This window comes from Marmota flaviventris, chromosome 16, assembly GCF_047511675.1.
Source record: "Marmota flaviventris isolate mMarFla1 chromosome 16, mMarFla1.hap1, whole genome shotgun sequence".
Classification (NCBI taxonomy): domain Eukaryota; kingdom Metazoa; phylum Chordata; class Mammalia; order Rodentia; family Sciuridae; genus Marmota; species Marmota flaviventris.
This window is the reverse complement of record NC_092513.1, coordinates 36,507,964-36,532,536: the sequence shown is the minus strand read 5'-3', so window position 1 is coordinate 36,532,536 and position 24,573 is coordinate 36,507,964. Positions and strand designations below refer to the sequence as shown.

Below are 24,573 nucleotides of genomic sequence, written 5' to 3'. Positions count from 1 at the left end.
AAATCAAGTACCCATCACCTCTTCCATTTCTCCTAATTTGAAGTTCATGCTATTTGATTTGCTTTTTTCTTTTTTTTAACTTAAAAATTTTATTTCTACATTCAATATTCTTATTAATACAGCTTAATCTAAAAAATTCTGACCACAAACATGTTGATAATTTCCTTTTGGAATTGGTGAAGTCAGAGAAAAAATTTTAAATTTATTTTGAATGTAGACCATCAAAAATACTCATTTAATGTGGACTTACATGTTTATGTAAGAGGTTTTCTTCTCCCAAAATAAAATTCTCAGATAAATTCAACATTCTTTTGAATGAGGAAAAAAACAAACCTTCTGAAAAAATAAACCTTCTGAAACAAAATAATGCAGCTAGGCATATTAAGTGCAATATTATTAGGCATACTAAGTGCAATATGAAAGTATGTTATTGAAAAGATAGGCACACTAAGTGCAATATGAAAGTATGTTATTGAAAAGAAAATGTGAAAAATAGAACCACAAACCTTCATGAAAAATTATAATAAACCCTTTACTCCATTTACTTTTAGCTATTTCATAAATATCACAGAGAAATTGGACATAGTTTATGATGAGACTTAGAAAATTTTCCTTTTCCATAAAGCAAATGTGTAAATCTTTCCCTTTGGCTCCATTTTCTGCTCCTCCTCCACTGTGTTGATGAGATACTGAGTTCTTCCAGATTTTTGGTTAGGTGAGTGGTTTACAAACTGAACAGACTCTCCAGGTGAGTCGTTTCTGCACCCAGTTTTCCTGTCACTGGATCTCCGACTTTTCCAACTCTGAAAACAATCTCAGCCAGTTCAAGTTTCACACGCTTTGTCTGTGGAGTAGGTTACGCTTTGAGGAGCACAATGTACCTAGCTGTGGAAAGTTGAAGGGCATTGTGAGCAAAGTAGGTTTTTCACTTATTAAAATAGTTGAATGAATTGGGATCCAGATCAAGTCTGGTCACTCTCACTTCAGGAATTTTTTTGTGTTGCTATCCCAGTCATCTTCCTCACAATGTCCATTTGGCAAGGATAGATTAATGTGCTAGTGACATTATGTGGCTTTGGTCCCCTCTGGTTAAATTGTGCAACCCTATTTGAGTTGGTTAACCCTCAGCACAAAAACAAAACAAAACAAAACAAAAAATCCACCCCCACACAAAAAACCCCAAACCAAATCTATGGCTTCTTAAGACTTGCTTCCCTTTTCCTTGATGCTTTTTATACCAGACAGGTTTTCCTTCTATCTTGACTCTTGTTTTCCTTAAAATAAAGATAATTCATATTGATGCTTGTCTGACTTTCCAAAATATCAGTTTCTTGGGTTTCTATTTGTCCACTACCTTCTTTACTCTCGTTGACTATGTTTCCAGACAGTGTTTTCTGCCTGTATCAATGCAAGTCTGATCTATTGGCCTGCTGTGCTTCAGGTTTTTTTCTTCTCACTGGTTGTCTCCACTTTCCCATTCCTCCATACTTGCTGACTGCAGACTCCAACAGTGTCTGTGATCTAGCTAGCAGTTGCTAGCATTTTTCTCACTATAATAAACATTACAACCTATATGGATGTCCAAAGTGTACATGTGGAACTCCTAGTTGACCAGCAGTAAATCTTTCTTTTTCTTTCTAACTCAAGAAAGCCAAATGTAACACAAGAAACCGGGAGGGACATTTTTATAGGAATAATTTGCTATCTGCTCTAATGTAGGTTTTAAAAATTTATTCTCGACTTTTATTGCAGACCAAGGTTAAAATAGAGGGCGGAGTACATGTCCTCTGAGGACAGGTCAAAGCCCTGTGCACTGTATATAAACAAACAGAAGGAGATTTAGGTGCATGGAGAGAGGAAGATAATTGATTAAGAATCTTGGGACCTGAGGAATGACAAGGCAAAGAGTTTTCCTGGGTTGTTGTTTTTTTTTTCTAGCTTCATACATCCTGGACTAAATGCTAGAGAAGTAGGCAACCCCAGACTATCATAGGATAAGATTTTAAAAAAATCCAAATAAAAAAATGCCTTGGTTTCTCTAGGCAAAAGACCAAGAGAAGGGTAATGTCACTAGACAAAACTTTTGGACAATAACTTGCTCTATTCCAGCCAAACACTGCAGGAAACACACATACACACACCCCCCCCCCCCCCACACACACACACAAAACAAAACAAAACAAAAAACACACTGCCTCACCCCTACCCCAGTCAGCAATGGCTAAATAGAAAACCTGGACTCTGACCTTCACCTCCACCTTCACCAAGTATATTTCAGGGCCCTGACCCCATTGCTGGTGGTATCAGAGAAGACCAGCTTGGAGCCAGGACTTCCATGCTGTCAGTCAATAGAGCAGACAGTACAAACATGACCCCTTTGTTTGCAAGGATAATATGGGTTGAATAAAAAGTCGACCTTGAAAGGTCACATACTGTATGATTCCATTTATATAACATTCTCAGAATGATAAAATTATAAAGATGGAGAACAGATTAGTGGTTGCCAGGGTTTAGAGAGATGGGGGCTAGGGAAGGAGGGGGTGTGACTATGTGTAAAAGGACAGAATGAGGGAGATCTTTGTGGTGATGGAATAGTTCTGTATCTTGATTCTTGAGGTAGTTATAGAAACCTACACATGTGCTAAAAATGGCTGGGAGCTATATGCACATGTTGTACTAATATCAGTTTCCTGGTTTTGATACTATACTACTGGTTACATAAGATGTAATCACTGGAGAAAACTGAGTGAAGGGCATAAAGGATCTCTCTGTTCAGTTTTTAAAACATCCTATGAATCTATAATTATTTCAAAGTAAAGTTTTAAAAAATTACCCTGACTTTGATGTTTGATATGTTTGGTAGTCACTAATGTTGTGATCCACATATTTCCTTCCCTCTGTTTTAGGGTACACGCTGGGATTGAGTCTGTTTCCCTGGTCATGTGATTTGATCTGACCATGGAAATACAAGCATGAAAGAGATATTGGGGACGAAGTGTAGAGACTCCATGTAAGCTGTCACCTGCACTGTCTTCTCCACTGAGGAGCTGTGTGTTGCTATTGATTGTCCTTTAACATGGGCTCACAGTGATGTGCAGAGCCCCTACTGACCCTCAAGGGACATGGAGTGTGAGATAGAAAACAACTTGCATAGTTTTTTTTTGTTGTTGTTGTTGTTTTTTGGGTGGGGGTAGTGGGGCACTAGGGATTGAACTCAGGGACACTCAACCACTGAGACACATCCCCAGCTCTATTTTGTATTTTATTGAGAGACAGGGTCTCATGAGCTGCTTAGTGCCTCACTTTTGCTCTGGCTGGCTTTGAGCTCACAAATCCTCCTGCCTCAGCCTTCTGAGCTGCTGGGATTACAGGTATGCGCTGCCATGCCCAGCAGAATTTACACAGTTTTAAGGCACCAGGATTTGGGACTTTTATATATAGCCATCTAGTACAGTACAACTGTTAATGTTAGTCATAATTACCTGATCTGATCATCAGATCCAAGGCTTTGGTGGGGTCCTGACTGTGATTTCACCTTCTTCTGCCCAGGACTGCTGACTCACCACCTGACCTTATACATGATCACCACCCAAAGGATGAACAGCTTCCTGTCTCAACCCAATTCACACCCTTTGATTCCTGGGCCTCAGAGCAGTGCAGCTGTCTTGACAGTAATGATGTGCCATGGGCAGGGGAGCTATGATAGAATGAAGGGCACCCACATTCATTCCTCAGGCTGTAGCCACAAGGCAGGGCTGCCTGTATGGGCTCATCTTTGCCTGTTCCTCTTTCATTCATCACCCTCTTTGCTCTTCCCTACCCTTTGAGTACTTGACACAACATTCTGTATAACCAACCTCTTCTGCCTTTCCCTCTCCTCTCACCACAGGTCAATCACTCACAGGCAGTTTATTTTGCTTCAGGCCATCTCCCACATCTTCCCACAAAAACCAATCTATCCTAGAAACCATTCATTTGCTTTCTAGCTAGCTGGGAACAAACTTGGCTTTATTCACAAGTCAAAAGAATATCAGCATCATTCAAATAACAACTATTTAAATGAAGGCATTCTAGAAAGGAGGCACTGAGTTACTGATTCCTTCAAAGGAGCAGCAGCCTCTGGTGTGCTTCCTGGGATGGGGAGCTGTGATGAGGAAATGCAGGGCAGATAGACTACTTCATATGGGATATTCAATTTCAATGTGTCTGCATTAGTCAATCTTCTAGGCACCAGATGGTAAAATCATAGAAGTCAAAAAAATCCTTTTAAAATACATACAATTATGTTAAAAATTCTGAATTATATTATTATCTAGCCCAAAGGCAGTTCTCCCCTTGAGGTACACATCTGCATGCTTGGAGGAAACCAGACTCCTGGGGATCTGAGAGTAAGGGAAATGAGAATAACACTGGAAAGATTATGTCAGTGTCCTTACTTTGGATTCTCTAATCTGTGCCCTTTTTTCCACTCTTTGTTGGAGAGCTTGACCCTATTGGGAGATACCGTAATGATGGCCTTACACTAAGAAGGGCTTTAGCCTAAGTAACTCCATCTTAAAATAAAACTGCAATCCCCACCAGGCAAGCCTATGGAGCCCTCCAATATTGTCATCTCCACAACCCTGATAAAAACTCAGAGTGAAGTAACTGTCATTTGCCTTTGCCCTGATAAAGTCAGAGGTGAGAGATCAGGGCGGAAACCACCAGACAAGATGTCCTGACCCTAGAATGAAAGACATCACTGAGAAATCTGGTAATGGCTGGTAGGGATTGAAAGGGTGAGCAGAAGCCCCCAAATGTAACATAAATGATGGAGCAAATGAATATCCAGCCAGCCAACACTGAAGCCCACATGCCAGAGAGCCTGATGAGGACCTGGACTGACACCCCAACTCTTCTTTGAGTACTTGACACAAGTCTGATCATCTGTCTGATCCTCTGCATCATTCTCATTGCTCTCAAACTCTACAGCCACATCTTGACCCTGGTGAGAACTGCAACTTCCCCTTAGGACCCTCTCCTCAACATTATTAAGCTCTACCTGAGGAGAAGCCTTCATAGGTTCCTGATCTGATTACTGTGGTCTGAGTGAGTGTGCATCTGCTGGACTTAATGCCTAAGACTTTAGACTCTAGATTTGGCACTTGAGCTTAGCATGCAGAGGGAATGTATGTAATGAGTCTGTCATGATTAAGTGTGTTACCAGTACTTAGAATTAACTTAGAATTGTTTACTTTGAATTAATTATGTCTATTGCAGTGCCTGACATTAAGGATCGTCATTTTCTTGATTAAGAACCTATAGAGTGGAATCGTATTGAGTGATTTGAGTGAATAAAGCTTTGAAAAAGGCAGAAGCACGTGGACATTCTTTATTTCTCCCCCTTGACTGCATAAGTCACAACTTTGCCCATCACCACAGATACCCAGTTCCTTCTTGCTTTCAAACATATTTATCCTTTTCTACCTCATTTCCTATTCTTATAGTGGATTAAGTGAAGAAACAGTTTTGAATGAATAGGAATAGGTAGACTGTGGACCTTGGAGGTTAAATGTGTTTGGCTATACAACCAGTTGCAAAAAAGTACATTTCATTACATTGTACAATGCAAATTACAGCCAATTTTCTATTTGCCTTTTTACATTTTTAATTGTAAAGGATTTTTGAAACCAAACCAAAAAGATACTATTACTTAAGGGAACACAGACATCTTTTTAAAAAAATTGTTATTTGAAGTAATTTTACATATCACAACATTCACTTGTTTCCGTTTTTGGTAACTTTACAGAGTTGCACAACCATTACCACAACCCATTTATTTATTTAAGTACTGGAGATTGAATCCAGGAATTGTCTATTATTGAGCTTCATCCCTAGCCCTTTTTATTACTTGGAGATAGGGTCTTGCTAAGTTGCCCAGGCTGGCCTTAATTTTCTATAATCTAATTTTAGAACATGTCTATCACTGCAAAACTATCTCTTGTACTCTTTGCAGTCATTCCTTATTTCTGCCCTCAGCCCTAGGTGATCACCAATCAACTAACTGTATGGATTTACTTTTTCTAGACATTTCAAATAAATAGAATCATGTTATATGTGTTATTGCAAAATGACTTCTTCCACTTAGTATCTTGAGTTTCCTCTATGTTGTATCTTTTATAAGTACTTTGTTCCTTTTATCAAATAAGTCCACGTATGGATACAGCACATTTAGTTTATCTATTCAGGAGTTTTTGGACTTTTGGATTGTTTTCACTTTTTGATTATTACAAACAATGTTGTTATAAATATTTAAGCATACATAATTTGAACATATTTTCATTTCTCTTGAGTATGTATCTAGGAGTGATGTTGTTGGGTCATATGTTAGTTTTATGTGTAAGTTTTTTTTTTTTTTTAGAGAGAGAGAGAGAGAGAGAGAGAGAGAGAGAGAATTATTTATTTTAGTTTTCGGCGGGCACAACATCTTTCTTTGTATGTGGAGCTGAGGATCGAACCCGTGGCCGCACGCATGCCAGGCGTGCGGGCTACCACTTGAGCCACATCCCCAGCCCCGTGTGTAACTTTTTAAGAACCTGAAAAACTGTATTCCAAAGTGGTGCATTGTTTTATATTTTCTTAAGTAATGGATATGAAGGTCCTGATTTCTCTACTTCCTGGCATTTTTTTTTTTTTTTTTTTGCTTATTAATTTTAGCCATTTTGATAGGGGTGAAGAGCTTTCCCGTTGAGGTTTTAATTTGCATTTCCCTAAGTGGCTAATAATGTTGAATACTAATAGTTGATCATTTAAATATTTGGTAAAATGTCTGTTCTTTCGTCCACTTTTAATTGGATTATTAGCCTTATTAAGTTGTTGTAAGATTTCTTTGTATATTTTTGCATACAAATCCTTTATCAGATGTGATTTGTGAATATTTGCTCACAAAATATGGACACAGTATTTTAAAAAGACTGCATCTTTATTTCAAAGTGATGTTTCCTCTTGTGGAACATTAAAGGGCTAATCACTGACTTTCTTCCAAAATATTATATAAGTATTTTAAAAATAGTATGTTTTAAATTTTTATTTTTGAAAACAGTACTTGGGAGATGTAGATAATCGCAAATGCAGGATAGTAAACTTTTTTTTTTGGTAAAATTTTTTTGCTTGCAACATTTTGGTTATGTCAACACACACACACACCCCCCTGAATATTTTTTTGTGGTACTGGGACTCAAACCCAGGGTCTTGCACGTGGTAGGCACGTGCTCTACTACTGGGCTACGCCCCCAACCTATATAACAATATGTATTTAAAAGTTTAAGATGGGGCTATTTCAATGGTACAGTCTCTTTATCATTCCGGCTCTTGGTTGGCAAGCAGTAAGACACAAACCTCTGGATGACTGAAGGAGAAATTTTACTTGGTAAAAAGACGGTTGGTTATCCTAGTGTGATAGAGGATCAGGGCTGGGTCTAGTGGTCTTCAGGGTAGGGAGCGGCTGGGTATTGAGAAGGAGTACTAAGCAGTGCTTCCCAAGGGGGCGTAGTGGAAAGACACTTGTAGGATACTGCGCAGGAGACAGGCCCCTAAACGGTCCCAATTGTGCACCCCTCACCCCCCCAGGCATTCTTTTGGTCCCTCGGGGCCGGGCTGCCTCTTCCGGCCGTGCGGGTCGGTGGCCTCTCCTCTCACTGCCCGCCCCGGTCCTGGACCACGGCAGCCCAGTCGCCCGGTTCCGCCGGGTCTGACGAGGCACCACCGACAGTTCTCCGGCTTCAGACCTCCCCGGACACTACAGGTGGCTCCGCCCGAGTCAGGGGTGGCCTGCGGCACGGCCCGGGGTCGATCCGAGGGCCTCCTCCGCGCGGTGAGGGCACCTCCATTTTCTCCCGCCCGTGACGGGCTCGACGTGAAGTGGCCTGGGTTTATTTTACTCGCTGTCGCAGCCTCTTTGTCCCTACACAGGATCGGGGGGCAAAATCCCTCGGCCCAGACAGCACCACTGAACCCATCGCAGGGGGAGCTTCCCTCCCGGTGACCCGGACGCCGGCGCCGCGGTCCCGCACCTCCCGGTGGGTCGAGCAAGAAAAGGCGGCCAAGTTGAGAGGCCGGAACCTCCTGGCCCCGGAGAGAAGCGCGACCGCCGCGAGGTGGGCTCGCTGCATAGGAGGGGGCCGGCGCATCCGGGTGAGCGCGCGGCGCCCCCGCCTCCCCCGCGCAGCCGCACGGGCCGCCGCCGCCGCGGAGCACGCCGCGCGCTGTGGAGACCGCGCCCGAGCGGCCTGCGGGCGGCCCTGCGGCCCCGGCCGGCGGCGCTGAGGGGGCCCAGAGTGAGCGGCTGCGGCCGCGGCTTGCAGGGCGGCCCCGACTAGCCCGCCGAGCCCAGGAGGCCCGCCGCGGAGGCGGGGGCGGGCGCGGCGGAGGCGGGGCTCGCGCCAGGCCCGCCCGCCCGCCGGGGGAGCCGGCGGCAGTGGCCGAGGAGGCGGCGCGGCGGACGGCGGCCCCTGAGTAGCGCCCGCGCTGCGGCCCGCGGGACCGCGCCGCGACCGCCCGGGCCGGCCCCGAGGAGCGCCCGCCGCCGCCGCCGCGCGCAGAGCGAGGTGAGTGTCTGCTCGCGCCCGGGCAGCCCTGGAGCCGCAGCCGCTAGCGCGGGGCCAGAGGAGGAGGAGAAGGAGGCCCGTCCGCGTCCCCCTGTCCCTTTGTGGCCGGTGCTACCGAGGGCCGGGGCGCGGGTGCGCTCGCTGCGGGGTCTTGGTCGGGGACTCCAGGGCCGCGGGACACGCGGCGTCTCTGGTTGGCAGCTGCGGCGAGCAGCGAGTTTCCGTCCTAGTTTGACATTGAGTTAGAACCGTTTTTCTTTAGAAGACGGAAGTTTGTTTTATTGACAAGAATATAGCTAAATATGGCTTCTGGGTTCGGTTGTGGGGTATTTGGAGCCGTGGTACCAGCCTGACCCTCGCCGGGGCCGGCGCGACGGGGGAGGGGAAGACGCGCCGGTAACTGGAGGCGGGGGCTTCCCGGCCGGCTGTGGGCCGAGAGGACCTGGCTCCGAATGAGCAAATGTTTGTGCTTGGGAAGTAGCGGGCTTTAGGTAATGTGGGAGCCCTTCCTGGAAGAATGAATGAATGAAATGTCATTTACTCACCCATAATCAATACAATTCCTGTTTAATAAAGATTTGCCAGGAATTGTGATGATTTGCATTGTCATTGCCAATCTTACATCAATCTTACTAAGCGACCCCTACCACCCATTTTATGACCTTGGCCTCTTTCTCAAAGCCACTGTTAGTCCATCAACCAAACTCCCTTGGCATTTTCTGGCAAGTGTGGGTAAAGTGGTCTTTTTGTGATCGTGAACTGTTTACGGAGGGCAGAAAATGTTCACCTTTATCATACCTTATGTTTAATACATTACTTTGTGGTGATTCTTGTCAAGAACCTTGAGACTTAGGAGATCTTGACCTCATTTCACAGATGAAAAAGTTGAGGCCTCAAGAAGTTAAACTTTCCAGGTCACAGGCTAATCGGCAGAGTTGGGATTGAAACCCAGACTTTTATTAGTTCAGTGCTCTTTGTGTCACATTCGTGACATAGACCTAGACTTTCCAGTAAGATAGTCTTAATTTAAATAACCACATGTGACTTGTGGTTATTTAAGTTAAAATTAAAGAAAAATTTAGCTCTTTAGTCATTAGCCATATTTCAAGTGTTTAATAGCCAAATGGGTAAGTGGCTAAGTTGAACAGCAGTCTAGATCATACATCCATTTATGTATTCAGTAAATATTTGAGTGCCAGCTGCCTAGTTTTAAATCTTGAATATACTGGGCACAGTTTTAAGTCCTGGGAATACTGTGGCAAATGAGAGACAAAATGTTTTTGCGTTTTTGGAGTTTGTGTTTTGCATGATAGTTTGAGGATGTTAAAACCGTGGTACTTCAGAGCCTTTTTATTGCAAGTGTGGTTCATGGACCAGCAACATTACAGTCACATGAGAGTCTAGAAGAAATGCAGAATCTCAGGCCCCAGATTCCATCAACTGAATTAATTTCTGCTTTAATAAGATTCTAGGTTATTTATGTGTAGTTTGAATCTTAAGAAGCCTTATTTAGAATACTAGGGATTACAGGGTTTAATGAATGGCTGTAACAAATTTGGGGAGTACTCACCATTTATGCAAATACTTGTTCAATGCTTGATTTTTCTCAGTGTTGTTTAAATTTTTTCCCCTCCCTTATCTAGCCCTGTATCTTTAGAGACTTTATAGTGTCTGATAAATAGTAGGCACTCAGTAAATGTTTGCTGAGTAAGTGAACAAGCTACTAGGATAGTTAAAACTGGTTGTTAGTCCCAAGTACTCACATTGCATCAGGTGAGCTCAGGGGACCTCAGTTGAAATGAGCTGGATTTTGCTCCTGGTATATAATCTAGCTCTCTCTTTAATAACATAATATTAATAAATTCAAATTTTAATCATATATTAATGTCTTATATAGGATTTTAAAAAAAACTGAATTCTGAACTTTATTTGGATTTCACCAGTTTTTCTACTAATATCTTCCTTTTGTTCCATGGTGCAGTCCAGGGTACTACATTGTATTTAAGTGTCATGCCTCTTTGGTCTGTAGCATTTCTTTTTTCTTTTTTTAAGCTTTCCTTGTTTTTCATAACTTTGGTGGCCTGGAGGAGTACTGTTCTGGTTTTCTATTTCATTTTATGAGACAGGATCTTGTTGTGTTATAAAAGCTAGTCTCAATTCTTGTGCATAAGTGATCCTCCTGTGTATCCCTGTCCTCTGGGACTGCAGGCATTCTCCACCACATCAGTGTCTTTTCTTTGGCTTCCTGAGACCAGGTAGAATCATCCAGTCTGAGAGGTTTTCATACTTTGGCAAGTATAGCCACAACAGGGACAATCCTTTTTCAGCTCTTAATTTGTTTGTGTAGTGCATATTCTTATTTTCAAGTAACAACATAACAACATTTGTACTTTGTTTTCAGTAACAAATTTCTTGGATACAGTTCCTCATTGATTGAGACTGGGAAATGTTGCAACATTGCAGTTGTGTACCACTGTTTTAATATATACTGAGTTTTATTTTTATGATGAGTTAAGATAAGGACAGGTGAAAGAGCGGGAAGAGGGGAAATATCAGGTGAAAGAGGCAATAGGTCAATGAAGGACAAATGCAAAAGAATGAAAGAAAATAGAGGAAGAAGTAAGGTAGCTACATAGATAAAAGAACCAGAAGCAAATAATTACTGTTTGTTCATTTATTCAGTTACTATTTATTGAGTGATTAATGTATGCCTGACCTATGCTAGAGGCTCAAGATAACTGGGGGGCAAGCCAGCAGCTTTAAACAAGTAAACATGCAGATGAATTCATTATGTAATAATTACAGCTTGTGATGAGTGCTATAAAGTAAAGGATTTTAGAGGGGCTGGATGGTGTGAAAGAGAGGGTAAGGGAGCTACTGCTTCATTGACTGGGTTCATGAGGAAGGCTTCTCTGAGTGACATTTGAACTCCTGTCTCTGGTTTTTAGGGGCCCTCCCTAATTAACCCCAAACTGCTAATCCTTCGGTTTATTTCACAACACACACATCACTTTCTCCATAGGCACTGTATTTATTTCTAGCTCTGTGACTTCAGTGATTTCTTCTCTTTCCAAGATGTTCCCCTTTCCACCTCCACTTGGAGAAGTGCTACCTCTTGTGCAAATGTTTGATCGCATCCTATCTCCTTTTTGAAGACTGTCACTGTTGATTTATGCCTGTGTTTGTCACTCTGTTTGAGTGTGTGATGTTCAGTGGTAGGGATAATACTTTGCATTTATATCTATGTGTCTTCACTTAGTCCAGCACAAAGTAGAACTAATAAGGGGTTGAAATGGAGATCTGAAGTGTTCACATTTGGGTGATGACCCTTAGAATAGTAAGTGAAAGTCTAGTTTTGTTTTAATAAAACATTTTGTTATGAGATAATTATAGATCCACATGCAGTTATGAGGAATAATCAGAAAGATTCTAAGTACCCTTTACCTAGTTATTTCCCGTGGTATATCTTGTAAAACTATAGCACCCATGATATCAGACCGATAATAGTGTCAGTAATATAGTCAAGATACAGAATATTTCCATCTTCACAAGATTTCCTTTTCTTGCTTATTAAAATGGCTATGCCTCTCTCCCTCACCTCTACCCCACTCTTAAGTCCTAGAATCAGTAATCTGTCCTCCATTTTTGCAATTCTGTCATTTCAATAATATTTTATAAATGGAATCATATAGTACAGAGATTAACCCAGGTTGTTACATATGCTGATATTTGCTTCTTTTTTTATTGCTTAGTAGTATTTCATAGTGTGGATGTACTTTTATGGTTGTTTTAACCATCTACCTTTTGGACATCAGTTTGTTTCCAGTTTTTGGCTAACACAAGTAAAGCTGCTATAAGCATTTAAGTACAGATTTTTGTGTAAACATAAGTCTTCTGGGACAAAGTGATAGAGTGCAGTTATTGGGTTGTGTGATAACTGAATGTTTATCTTTTTGTAGAACCTGTCAAATTGTTTTCGAGTGACTGAAACATTTTATATTCCTATTAGTCATGTATGAATGATCAGTTTCTCTGTATCCTTTCCACATTTGGTGTTGTCACTATTTTTTAATTTTAGCTGTTCTGTTAGGTACAGAGTAATAATCTCTCTGTGATTTTAAGGTGTTTTTTCTAAATGCTAATGATGTTGAGTTAGTTTGTTTTTAGTAACATTGGATATTGAATCCAGGGCCCAGCACATGCTAGACACACTCTTCCACTGAGTACACATCCAGCCCTTGATAGTCTTTTCATATGCTTATTTGCCATTTTATTTATTTTTTTTATGTGCTTATTTGTCATACTTCAGGGAAATGACTTTTGCTCATTTTTTAATTGGAATACACACACATACACACACACACACACACACACATATATCTACTATTGAGTTGTAAGAGTTCTTTATGTATTCTAGAAACTAGTCCTTTGTTAGAAATGTAATTTGTCTATAGATGTCTTTTTATTCCCTTAAGACGGTATCTGCAGAGATCAAGTACAGTTTCTCAATTTATTCTTTTGTGGATCATGCCTTTGGTGTCAAATCCAGGAATCCTTTCCCTAGACCTAGAAGATTTTTCTCCTGTGGGTTTTTTTTTTTTTTTCCTAAAAGTTATTCCTTATAGTTTTACATGATATATTTTGAGTTAATTTTTGTGTATGGTATGAAACTTAAGTCAAAGTTTATTTCTTTATTGCCTATAGATGTTGAATTGCCTCAGTACCATTTCTTAAAAATGCTGTCTTTCTTCCATTGCTTTTGTATGTTATACATATTTGTATAAGTCTACTTCTGGATTCTCTTTTCTGTTTCATTATTCAGTGTATGTCTGCCAGTACCACACAGTTTTGGTTACTATAGTTATATGAAAAATTTTTAAATGGAGTAGACTGATTCCTCCCACTTTATTCCCTTTTCAAAGTTTATTTAGTTATTTATGTTCCTTTTTCATTAAATTGTAAAATAATCTGTATCTCTAAAGACATTTTGCTGTGATTTTGGTAGACCTGAATCCATTTTGGGAAAATTGACATTTTTACTATATTGCATTTTCCAATTTTTGAGCACTGTATTGTCTATTTATTTAGATCTTTGATTTCTTTCATTAACATTGTGTAGTTTTATCATGAGTCCTATACATATGATTTCTTAGAGCTAGGAGTATAACTAGCACAAAACCACAGAGGGAAAAACAGTTTTCTTAGATCTGGTTGATTTTTTTTAGACTTTTTTTTTTTGGTACCAGGGATTGAACCCAGAGGTGCTTAACCACTGAACCACATCGCCAGCCCTTTTTTGTATTTTATTTAGAGACATGGTCTTACTAAGTGGCTTAGGCCTTGCTAAGTTGCTGAGGCTGGCTTTGAACTTGTGATCCTTCTGCCTCAGCTTCCAGAGCTGCTGGGATTACAGGTGTGTAACACTGTGTCCAGCTAGACTTTTATATACATGAATATAGAAATAAATTTTTAACAATTGTAAGTGGTGTTGAATTTCTAATTTTAGTATCCTTGTATTCATTGCTAGAAAAGTAAAGAAAAAGAAAAGTAAAATTAATTTCATATGCTGATCTTGTATTTTATGATCTTGTTCAACCTACTTATTAGTTGTAGGAGTCTTTTGTAGATTCCTTGGATTATTTTATGTAGATAATCCTTTCTTCTGCAGATAAAGGTAATTTTATTTCATTCTTTTTATTCTATATGCATTTTATTACCTTTTCTTACTGCATTGACTAAAGTTTCTTCTACTGTTTTGAGAAAAGACATCTTTGCCTTGTTCCTGACCTTGGCGGGGAAAGTGTTTATTCTTTCACATTAAATATGTTAAGTGTAGAGTTTTTTAATAGATGCTCCTTATCAAGTTGAGGAAGTTTTCTATATTCCTATGTTTTTGAAGATTTTTTTAAAAAAATATTTTTAAGTTGTTGATAGATCTTTATTTATTTATTTATATGTGGTGCTGAGAATCGAACCCAGTGCCTCACACATGCCAGGCAAGTGTGCTACCACTGAGCCCCAGCCCCTGCCCTTCAAGCTTTTTTAAAAATTTTAAGTAGATGTTGAATTTTGTTTTTATGCATCGATTTGATATAATCATATGATCAATTGATCATTCTTTCCTTCTTTCTTGCTTTTTTACAGTGTCCTCACATATGCTAATTACATAGTCCTGAGCTACATCCCTAGCCCTGGTTTTTCTTTTTGATACGGTGAATTATGTGGATTGAGTTTTGAATATTGAGCTAAGTTTATCCCTGGAATAAACATCACTGGATATACCCTATCATTATTTTCTATGCATTTCTGAATTTTTAAGATTTTTGCATTTATAATCATGAGGGCATTTAGTACTAAAAGTTTCTTTCTTGAAGAGCACTGTTTTAAACTTGTGTTCCACAAATTTTAATATGCTGTATTTTTATTTTCATTCAATTCCATGTATGTTTTTATTTTTCTTGAGACTTTCTCTTTGATTCATGTATTATTCTGAATTGTGCTGTGTTATAAGTGTTTGGAGATTTTCCTGTTATCTGTTTCCAGTTTGATTCTATTATGGTTGAAGAATATAACTCTGTATGATTTTAGTTCTTTTAAATTTGTTGAGGTGGTACATATATGCAGTGGAATATTACTCAGTCATAAAGAAGAATGAAATTATGGCGTTTGCTGGAAGATGGATGGAATTGGAGACTATCATGCTAAGTGAAATAAGCCAATCCCCCAAACAAAAGGCCCAATGTTCTGCTATGTGGATGCGAATTCAGAATAATTTGGGGGGTAGTGGGATAGAAGTTCACTGGATTAGACAAAAGGGAATGAAGGGATGGGAGGGAGATGGGAATAGGAAAGACAATAGAATGAATTGGATGTAATTTCCTGTGTTCCTATGTGAATACATGACCAGCATAACTCCTCATCATGTACAACCAAAAAAAAAAAAAAAAAAAAAGGGAAGTTATATTCCATGTATGTATGATATGTCAAAATACATTCAATTGTCATGTATAACTAAAAATAACAAATAAAAATGGCCCAGAATATAATCTGTCTTGGTATATGTTTTGTGGGCACTTGAATTTGTTTTCTGCTGCTGTTTTGTGGAGTGTATTCTAAGTGCCAATTAGATTCTGTTCGTTAATGATTTTGTTGGGTTCTGTATCTAGACTTTTCTTTTCTTCTTCTGCAGGGTTGGGGATTAAACCCAGGGCCTGTGTATTCTAGGCAAGTGCTTTGCTACTAAGTTATACCCACAACCTTCTGCTCATTTTCTGTGTAGGTATTTTATTAACTATTGAGAAAGTGTTGTTCAGGTTTCTAATTATAATTGTGGATTTGTGTTTTAAGTTATTTCAGTTTTTGCTTTATGTATTTTTCAACTGTTTCATACACATATAAGGTTGTTGTGTCTTCTTGGTAGATTGTCTTTTTTTCATTATACAGTGTCTTCCTCTGACTCGATAGTCTTCTCTTTGCACTGAGTTGTACTTTACCTAATGTTGACATAACCAGTACTGCTTTGTTTTGATTGTTGATCTAATATATCTATTTTGACCCTTTTTGACTTTTACCCTACTTATTCTGGTATATTTGAGGTAAATTTCTTGTAAACAGCATTTAGTTGGGTCATATTTTTAATCCATTTGGCTAGTCTCTGTCTTTATTGGTGCATGCAGACCATTTATATTTAATGTAATTATTGCTGTATTGGGGCTTGAGTCTAGTATTTTAGTTTTTTCTTGTTTCTTCTGTTTTTTTTTTTTTTTTTTCTTTCTGTGACTTCTTGTGCTTTGCTTGAATATTTTAGAATTTTTCTTTTTTCTTTCTTTTGGTGGTGTTAGAGATTGAACCCCGGGGCTTTGTGCATGTGAGGCAAGCACTCTACCAGCTGAGATATATCCTCAGTCCCTAAAAATTTTCATGTTGATTTTCTATACAATTTTTGAGTGTAACTTTTTAAAAAAATATTTTTGTAGTTGTAGATGGAAAAGAATACCTTTATTTTATTTCTTTATTTTTTTATGTGGTGCTAAGGATGAAACCCAGTGCCTCACACACTACCACTGAGCTAAAGCCCCAGCCCGAGTATAATTCTTTGTATAGATCTTGTTTTATTTTAATTGGTTGCTCTAGATATTATATTTATCTTTATAGAGCTTATTTTATCTGCTAGTGTTTTAATTTTACCTATTCAATTGATATAGAAACCTTCTTTTTACATTCCTTTACACTTCTGTTTATAATTATAAATGTTTCTTCTACATAACACATAACATGAGACAGTGTTTTAATTTTAGCTTTCTGAGTCAAAAATAAATTAGAAAATCCCAAACCTTTAGTATTTACCCATATTTTGCTTACTGTGTTTTTTCTTGAAGTCTCAAGATTCCTTCTTTTATACATTACTTTCTTTTAAAAACTTCCTTTATTCATTCTTGTAGAGTAAGTCTTCTGAAGAAAAATTCGTTTAGTTTTCCTTCATTTGAGAATATCTTAATTTCCCCTTCCATTTTCTGTGGGTATAGGATTCTGTGTGGATAGTTCTTTTTCTTTAAAAGACATCGTGCCACTTTCTTCTGGTTTCCTTAAGTTCAGATGAGAAATCCATTGCATTCAAATCATTTTTCCTCTGAAGTTAAGGTGTATTTTTCTCTTATTGTTCTTTGGAACTTTTTGTCTTTTTAAAATATTCTGAAGTTATCTCTGGAATAAACCTCTCTGTCATGCCATATAATTCTTTTATATATTTCTCAATTCTACTTACTAATGTTTTGTTACGGATTTTTGCATTTATAATCACAGGTCATTTAGCACTAAAAGTTTCTTGCTTGCAGAGTACTGTTTTAGCTGTGTTCCACATTTTTTTTCTGAAATTTATAGTACTTCATATTATGCGTTTTTTTGGATTTATCCTGTTTGGGGTTTACTCAGCTTCCCTGTGAGTTTGTTTAAAGATTCTAGTAAGGAAGCACAGCTATTTGTATACCCTTGACTCAAGAATTGTCCTCTGTCAGAGAAGGTTGTTCTATTTCATGTAAATTGAACACAGTCTGAAGTAATGAAACTGCTTATCAGAAGAGCATGAGAGTTTCAACTTTTACCTAGTTTAGAGGTATAAGAGAACTAAAACAGCTTTGCTATTGGGCATGAAAATAGGTGGTAAGATGATTTCTGATCAACATCTTGGGAGAGTAGTGAGAAAGTAGAGGCGGAAAGAGGGTGACTAATTATAGACTGAGAATCTTTGATCAGGATTGGAAGTTCTTTGATGAGCAAACTGTCACTGCATGAGATGTATAGAGAAAGGATCTTTTGTGGCAGAAGCTTTAGACTGCTTTTAAGTTAAAGGAGGGAATGCAACCCTGTCAGCTTATCTGCTGGTTCTTACCCTGTAGAAGACTCTGGCCTCAAGAAGGGAAAGTCTGAAGAGTATTAGGGCAACTGTGAGTTGGTTCAGACAGATGGGAATGCTGGCTTTTGATAATTGGAGATGGGGCTGCAAAATACAACATAGATATCATTGACCATATGCCACACACTATTCTAAGAGCTCTACCTACATTTATACATTTGTTCCTTATAGTAAATTTACATGGCTTGGCAAAGTTAAGTGGTGAAATGGGGATCTGCACTTGTTTTTCTGTTTGTTTGTTTGTGTAACATGGCATTAGGGTTCCAGAGTTTACTGTCTTAACCAGCAAACTAGACTGTCTTGCTAGGAGGCAGGACTGAGAGGGGCTTTGAATGCTAAATAGAAGAGTATGGATATTTGGAAGTCAAGAGGGATCTGTTGAAGGGTTTTGATGAGCGTATTGACTGACATGATCAAAACTAAGCTTGAATGTATAAGTAAGTTTCTTTAATAAAAGACTACAGGTAAGAAATGAGGCTAATGGACTTTTTGCCCAGATGACTTGGGTGCAGGAACATACAGATACATTTTTAGAAGTGGAATCCAATGTTGTCACTGGGTGAAGAAAGAGAGAATTGAGTCTCTTGACCTGAGTGGATGCCACCATTAAGTTTGAGGATAGTTAATGAATGTGCCTCCCCCCCACCCCCCTTTGGGTAGAGCTGAGGATGGATCCCAGGGCCTCATGCATGCTAGGCAGGTGCTCTGCAAGTATTGGAGAATGACATTTCAGCAGCAATACATAAGTCAAAAGATTTTAATAATACAGAGAGTCAGGGCAAGAGGATTTCCAGTAAAAAGAATGGTATATACAGAGGCCATGTAGCATAAGAGAGATCATTCGGTTTAAAGAACTGAAGGATCAGTGTAACTGAAGGGCCTTTAGCAGAAGGGAAGAGGAGTGAGATGAAGGTGGAAAAATTACTGTGGATAGCTGGTGCAGGACCTTGTCCTCAGTGTTCTTGAAAGATTTTGAGCAGGAAATAGCACTGCTTGTGTATATGTAGTGATGGCAGAGAATTTTGTTTTATCAGAGGAACCAGCCATCTTGATTTTTCAAGTGAAATGTCTTGATTTTTTAAATGTTGGCAAATCATTCAGTTTTTAAACATCTTTCTTACGGGGAGACATAGAAGGGGCAAAACTCTCATTTTTGCATAGTTTTTAGTCTATAAATTACAGCCAGGGAAAGGGCTGGTAGAGTCAATTGGTGAGTGTGAAACAGTGAAGAGGAGTGATTTGTGGGACAGGGAAACCAAGTATATAGAAAGGAATGTAATTATGTGTATAAGTAGAGAATATTATCCTTGAAAAGGAGGAGAGTCTTTGAGAGAGAGGAACAAAGGAACTGTGAGGTAAAAGTGAGGTGGGAGGAACTTGAATCTGATGAGGTAGGATTTCTGTGCAGAGCAGGGATTATGTTAGAGGACTTGTGAGGGTTTGCATAAATGAAGGTGGAAGGAGAGGAGTTGTAAAGAATGGGGCACCATCTAGCTAGTTAGCATGAGTTTACAATGAACTAAGCAGTGTTTCCAGAAATTTCTGTGCTATATTAATATCCTGAAGTAGAAGTTCATAATGGTGTTTGTCTAGGGTTAGAGATTGTAAGACTAAAAATAAAAAGTCCAACCTATTGAAGGATATTTATGTGTGCCAAAGTGCATAATTATAAAGGTTGTATAACTTGTAGGTTGGTAGTTGAGCCTAAACTGGAAACCTAGTCAGGAGGTGATTTGCAAGTAGATGGAGAAGAGCAGGTTTGGCAGGGGTGGAATCTAAGCACCAGCTGGTCAGGAGACCATGGTTGAGAAGTATTTTGTCTAGGTTTAGTTTTGACTGGAGTGTAAGTTTAAGGTGTAGTAGGCCCTGAGATAAGACATATCACCAGGATTGAGTCTGCTAAAGGCAAGCTTGAGATGGGGTTGGAAATAGGGAGGAAGATGGTAGATCTAGTGCTAAAATCAGCTCAATGGATAGTGCCAAAAAGATCAGTCTCTGTATATGGAACAGATATTTTAGGGGTAGGGCCTAAGTCAAGTGGCAGATTTTGACTAATTCACATTTATGATATGTTATAGCATTCACATGGAAAATATCTTATGTAAATTACTCTCATATATATAACCAAAAAAAGTAATAAAATAATATGTCAAAAGATCTGGAGTGATCCATTCTGCTTAGGGAAAAAGGATGGGGTCCACCTAGGAGTCTTACCCACGCACCACAGATGATTGTAAGTCTGGACCAGTTGTGTTCCCACTTTATTACAGCTCCCAGACTTGTAAGCAGTGAATAATCTTGCTGTAACATTCCTTGGGAGCCTGAGTACTTGTAGTACCACTTTCTGAGGGGTCAAGTACTTGAAAAAGTCTTTAGGTTTTTTTTTTTTTTTTTAAAAGCAGTGCTAGAGCATTTTTTTTTTTTTAATGACCAGAAAGTAATTCTGTGGCAACAAGCTCTTGTCCACCTCTTACCCTCCATACAAAACTAAAAAAAAATCAAAATGATTGTGAATTTAGGGAAGCTCTCTTCTCTCCATCTGATGTCAACATATTTCTTCATAAAACTATTATTGGGACAGTAGGAAAATTTGATACTTTTTTGTATTATTAAATAGTGGGATTTTTTTAAAAAATAGAAAAATAACATGTTTATATGATAAAATATCCTGACAGTACCAGAAGGTTATAGTGAAAAATGATTGTTTCACCTAAGTCATTTTTTCTTAACAATGTAAATGGAAGTCATAAATCCTTTTTGGGCCACATGAGAGATATCTAAAATGTTTTTTTATGAAGTATAATATTATGAAAAGATGTGATAATTAAACTAGAGGAGGAAGAAAACATCAGTTGGGTGTGACTTGCTGATAGACATCTTTAAAAATTAAATTTGAATTGCATTTTGAATAATGGAAGAAGGTAGGGATATATTTTGGAGAAAGAGGATGCTGTGAAAACTAGGGGCGGTGAGAATTTGGGGAGAATTTAGGATATTGGGTGTTACATACAGAGGTTAAGATAAGTTACGGCAAAGAGAGAAACATGGGGAAACTTTCACATTATCTGGGCCCTAAACTGGAATTTTTTTACTTTCTCTGGAGACCAATGGGAGCAGTAGCTGGATTCAGATTGGGCAGGAAGGTAGAAACTAGTAGACAAGTGACAGTAGACTGGATCTAGTAATATAGAATACAGCAGTAAAATAGAAGTTGTGGAAAAAATTATCAAGAACTTTAAATGTGAATCAAGCCAGCTGGATAACTTGTATTATTCTCTAACTTCTGAATATTCTCTGCCCTGAAATATTATTGAGCAGTCATAGACTTTCCTTGTAAGCTTGAACCATCTATATGCCAAAGTATGTTGATCTAAGGAAAAAGGATTTCAGCGAGAAAGGTTGGGGGGAAGGATGAGGAGATCATTTGGACTTGATTCTTTGTGGAAGATCGCCTGTTGTGTATAGGCAATACCAGTAAACCTGAGGTTGAGTGCTTTTTTATCATACAACTCTTTGAAAGTGACCTCATAAAAATATTTGCCCTTGAATTTCACTAAGCAGAAGGTTTTAGAGTAATTGGGTTCTCTTCCTTCAATTTAATTTCTTACACCACAGCTCTCTGTTTCTCTAGGGCATTCCCTCACATTCATGTACTGGAATAAACCTTGTCCCATTGCTCATCACATCTTAGTCTCACAGTTTGGCAGAGAGACAGATGTTCAGATTAAATATCCCTTGTCGAAAATGCTTGGGACCTGAAGTGTTTTGGAATTTGAGGGATTTTATATTTTCAGATTAGAGATGTTCATTTTGTATGAGTAAATAATAATATAGTATGATAATTAAAATAAGATCCTCATTATAGTTTACTTATTAGAATGACAGGGAAAGGGGCTGGAGTTGTGTCTCAGCAGTAGAGTGCTTGCCTAGCATGTATGAGGTCCTGGGTTCGATCCTCAGCACCACATAAAAAATAAATAAATAAAATAAAGGTATGAAAAAAAAATGACAGGGGGAAAAAAGAATCGCTGGCTGCATATTTTACCTCATTTATTTCTTTAAAACAGAAAATGAACACCCATTTCATGATGCTGACTTAAGACTAAGCCTTCATGGGGCATTATTATTAGTTCAATTGCAGATACTCCTTCTAATGAGAGCTACCCAGTGAACAGAGTAAAAGAAGCTTTCTAAACAGATCCCTAAACCTACCACAGAAGAGCAGTAAGTATATGTATAACGCTTATGTCATATAAAATTTTTCTCATCACCAAATCTCAGTTTTCCAGATGTCCAATTTTATTTTATTTACAAAATAAAATATCATTTTAAAACAATTTCTTCTGGCATTTTTTTTTTTTTTTTTTAACATAGCAGTGTTTATAAATTGACAGATTGCCACTGGCATTTTGTTTTACGTTAAATCTTACCCTCATTTCCTTTGTTGTCTATATTTGTCTTTAGAAATTTGATCCTCAATATTAGTGGTACTCTAGAGGATATCTACATTAAAAGCTTAAGTTGAAATTGAATTTTTATGTAGAAATTTCAGGTCAATTAAAGTACAGTCAATTTATGCAGTGTATATAGGATAACCTGAGCTTAATAGAGCATTATTTCTGAGGCCTACATTGTAGGATGTGGAAATAGCTTTGTTTTTCAGACTTTTTGAGATTCTGGGGTTCCCTGTCACCCCTTGGATAGGGAAGGGTTCCTTTACCTAGAACCCATTGCTGTTGCTTAACCTCTTCTCTCTAATAGGACATTAGAAATGCTTCTGAAAGTTTTAATTTTTTGCCACCTTTAAATTGTCATATTGAGACAGTATAATTTATAATTGCTATTCTCACAGTGGTCATAAAAATAATGATATGAGTAGTTAAAATAAATAATTCCAGGGAATTTTATTCTGAATTATTTCCCAGTTCTTCCTCCAGCAAGTTTTGTTCTTTAAAAAAATTTGTGTCATTGGAGCTGGGAAGTAGCTCAGTGGTAGAAAATGAAACTGGGTTCAGTCCCCAGCACCAAATAAATAAATCATCTTTGTGATACTTGCTATCCTGCTGCAAAATTTATTGGTATAGATTTAAAATTCTTTATTTTTCTGTAAATTCGGAGAGCTCTAACCACCCTTGAAAGACTCACAGGAAGGAAGATGAGGAAAAGCAAAGGGCCTTTATGATAGCGTAGATGAACTCTTTATAATTGTGTAAGTGTGGTATGTCCCTATTGCCTGTAGAAAACGTGGTACAATGGCCAGCATGTTTGTTATTGAAAACTTGCTTTATGCACCCCCCCACTACAGTTTTTCTTCTAAATTAAGCTAATTTGAGCAGTAATCAAATAGTTTTTGTTTTTCAAAATCACTTTAAACTTAAATATATGACTGCTGATAGAAATAAGTGGGAGCAGGTAGTTACTTAAACATGATTCATAGTTAAATCACTTTAAAATGTGAATGTTGACCTTCTGATAGTTGTTTTGGCATAACCAATTTTGTGTTCCCTCCAAACAGTTTTGTTTTTAAAAAAATGTTTGTCATAGGAGCTATGGATGTAGCTCAGTGGTAGAAAACGAAACTGTGAGTTTAGTCCTCAGCACCAAAATAAATAAATCATCTTTGTCATACTCCAGTCCTGCTGCATTATTTATTGGTGTAGATTAAATTTCTTTATTTTCCTGTAAATTCTGAAAGTTCTAACCAGTCTTGAAAGACTCAAAGGAAAGAGAATGAAGAAAAGAATGTATTCACCATAGGCTGGGGTGAATATACTGGATAAGCAGTTCAAGAGAACTACTAGAAAAGTATATGAATAAATAAACTATTCAGAGCTTTTGAAAATTAAGAACATTGTGGGGTTAAGGAAGTTGCAGTATAAACAGCTAGTATATAATCGAGCTTCTCACATAACAAAAATAAGCTCAGTTGATTAGATATAATCAGAACTAGTAATATGGGGATCTTTTTTTACTGTTTAACTTGCTCTGTGCATTGCCAGCTGGAATGTTAAATCCAATTTTCAGGTTTTGACTGACCTTAGTAAAAATCCAGTGTTTAACATAGAGCCTTTCCTACCTTTAAATATTGGTCTGGGGAACTGAGACCCTTCCATTCCATGAATACCAGACACACCTTCCATTCTTAGGTAAAATCGTAACTTGGATATTCCTTTTAATATTGTCTTTTATAGAGTGGCTTTAAAAATTATAAAGTGCTTTACAGATTACCATATATGGACTATGTGTGGTTTTATATGCTCAGTGTTAGACTCAGTGATAGAAAGACAAATGAGACATAATTCATACATGTAAAAGATTAGACATAAAAATAGCTACAATAAGAATAAAAGATGTGATTCAGCCAGGTTTGGTGGCACATGTCTGTAATCCTAGTTGCTGAGGAGACTGAGGCAGGAAGATCGCAAGTTCAAAGCCAGCCTCAATATAAGTGAGGCGCTGAGCAACTCAGTGAGACCGTCTCTAAAATACCAAAAAAAAAGGGCTGGAAATGTAGCTCAGTTGTCAAGTGCGTCTGAGTTCAGTCTCTGCTACCAAACAAAACAACAACAAAAATCC

The 24,573-nt window shown here is 38.4% G+C and overlaps 1 protein-coding gene and 1 pseudogene across 2 annotated transcripts in view; one reads left to right on the top strand and one right to left on the bottom strand.

Annotated features, from left to right (window-relative positions):
- Window positions 1-565: 565 nt before the first annotated feature.
- LOC114092964 (small ribosomal subunit protein uS17m pseudogene) lies at window positions 566-1,066 on the bottom strand (annotated as a pseudogene).
- A 6,577-nt stretch (window positions 1,067-7,643) lies between these two features.
- Galnt1 (polypeptide N-acetylgalactosaminyltransferase 1) overlaps window positions 7,644-24,573 on the top strand; it is a 122,047-nt gene continuing 105,117 nt past the window's right edge. Inside the window, exon 1 of one of the 2 annotated variants that reach the window (XM_071602808.1) lies at window positions 7,644-7,852. The gene's annotated coding sequence lies outside the window, so the exon portion shown is untranslated. Of the gene's footprint in view, window positions 7,853-8,492; window positions 8,586-24,573 lie in introns of those variants that run through there. The other variant, XM_027935641.2, reaches the window with a different exon arrangement.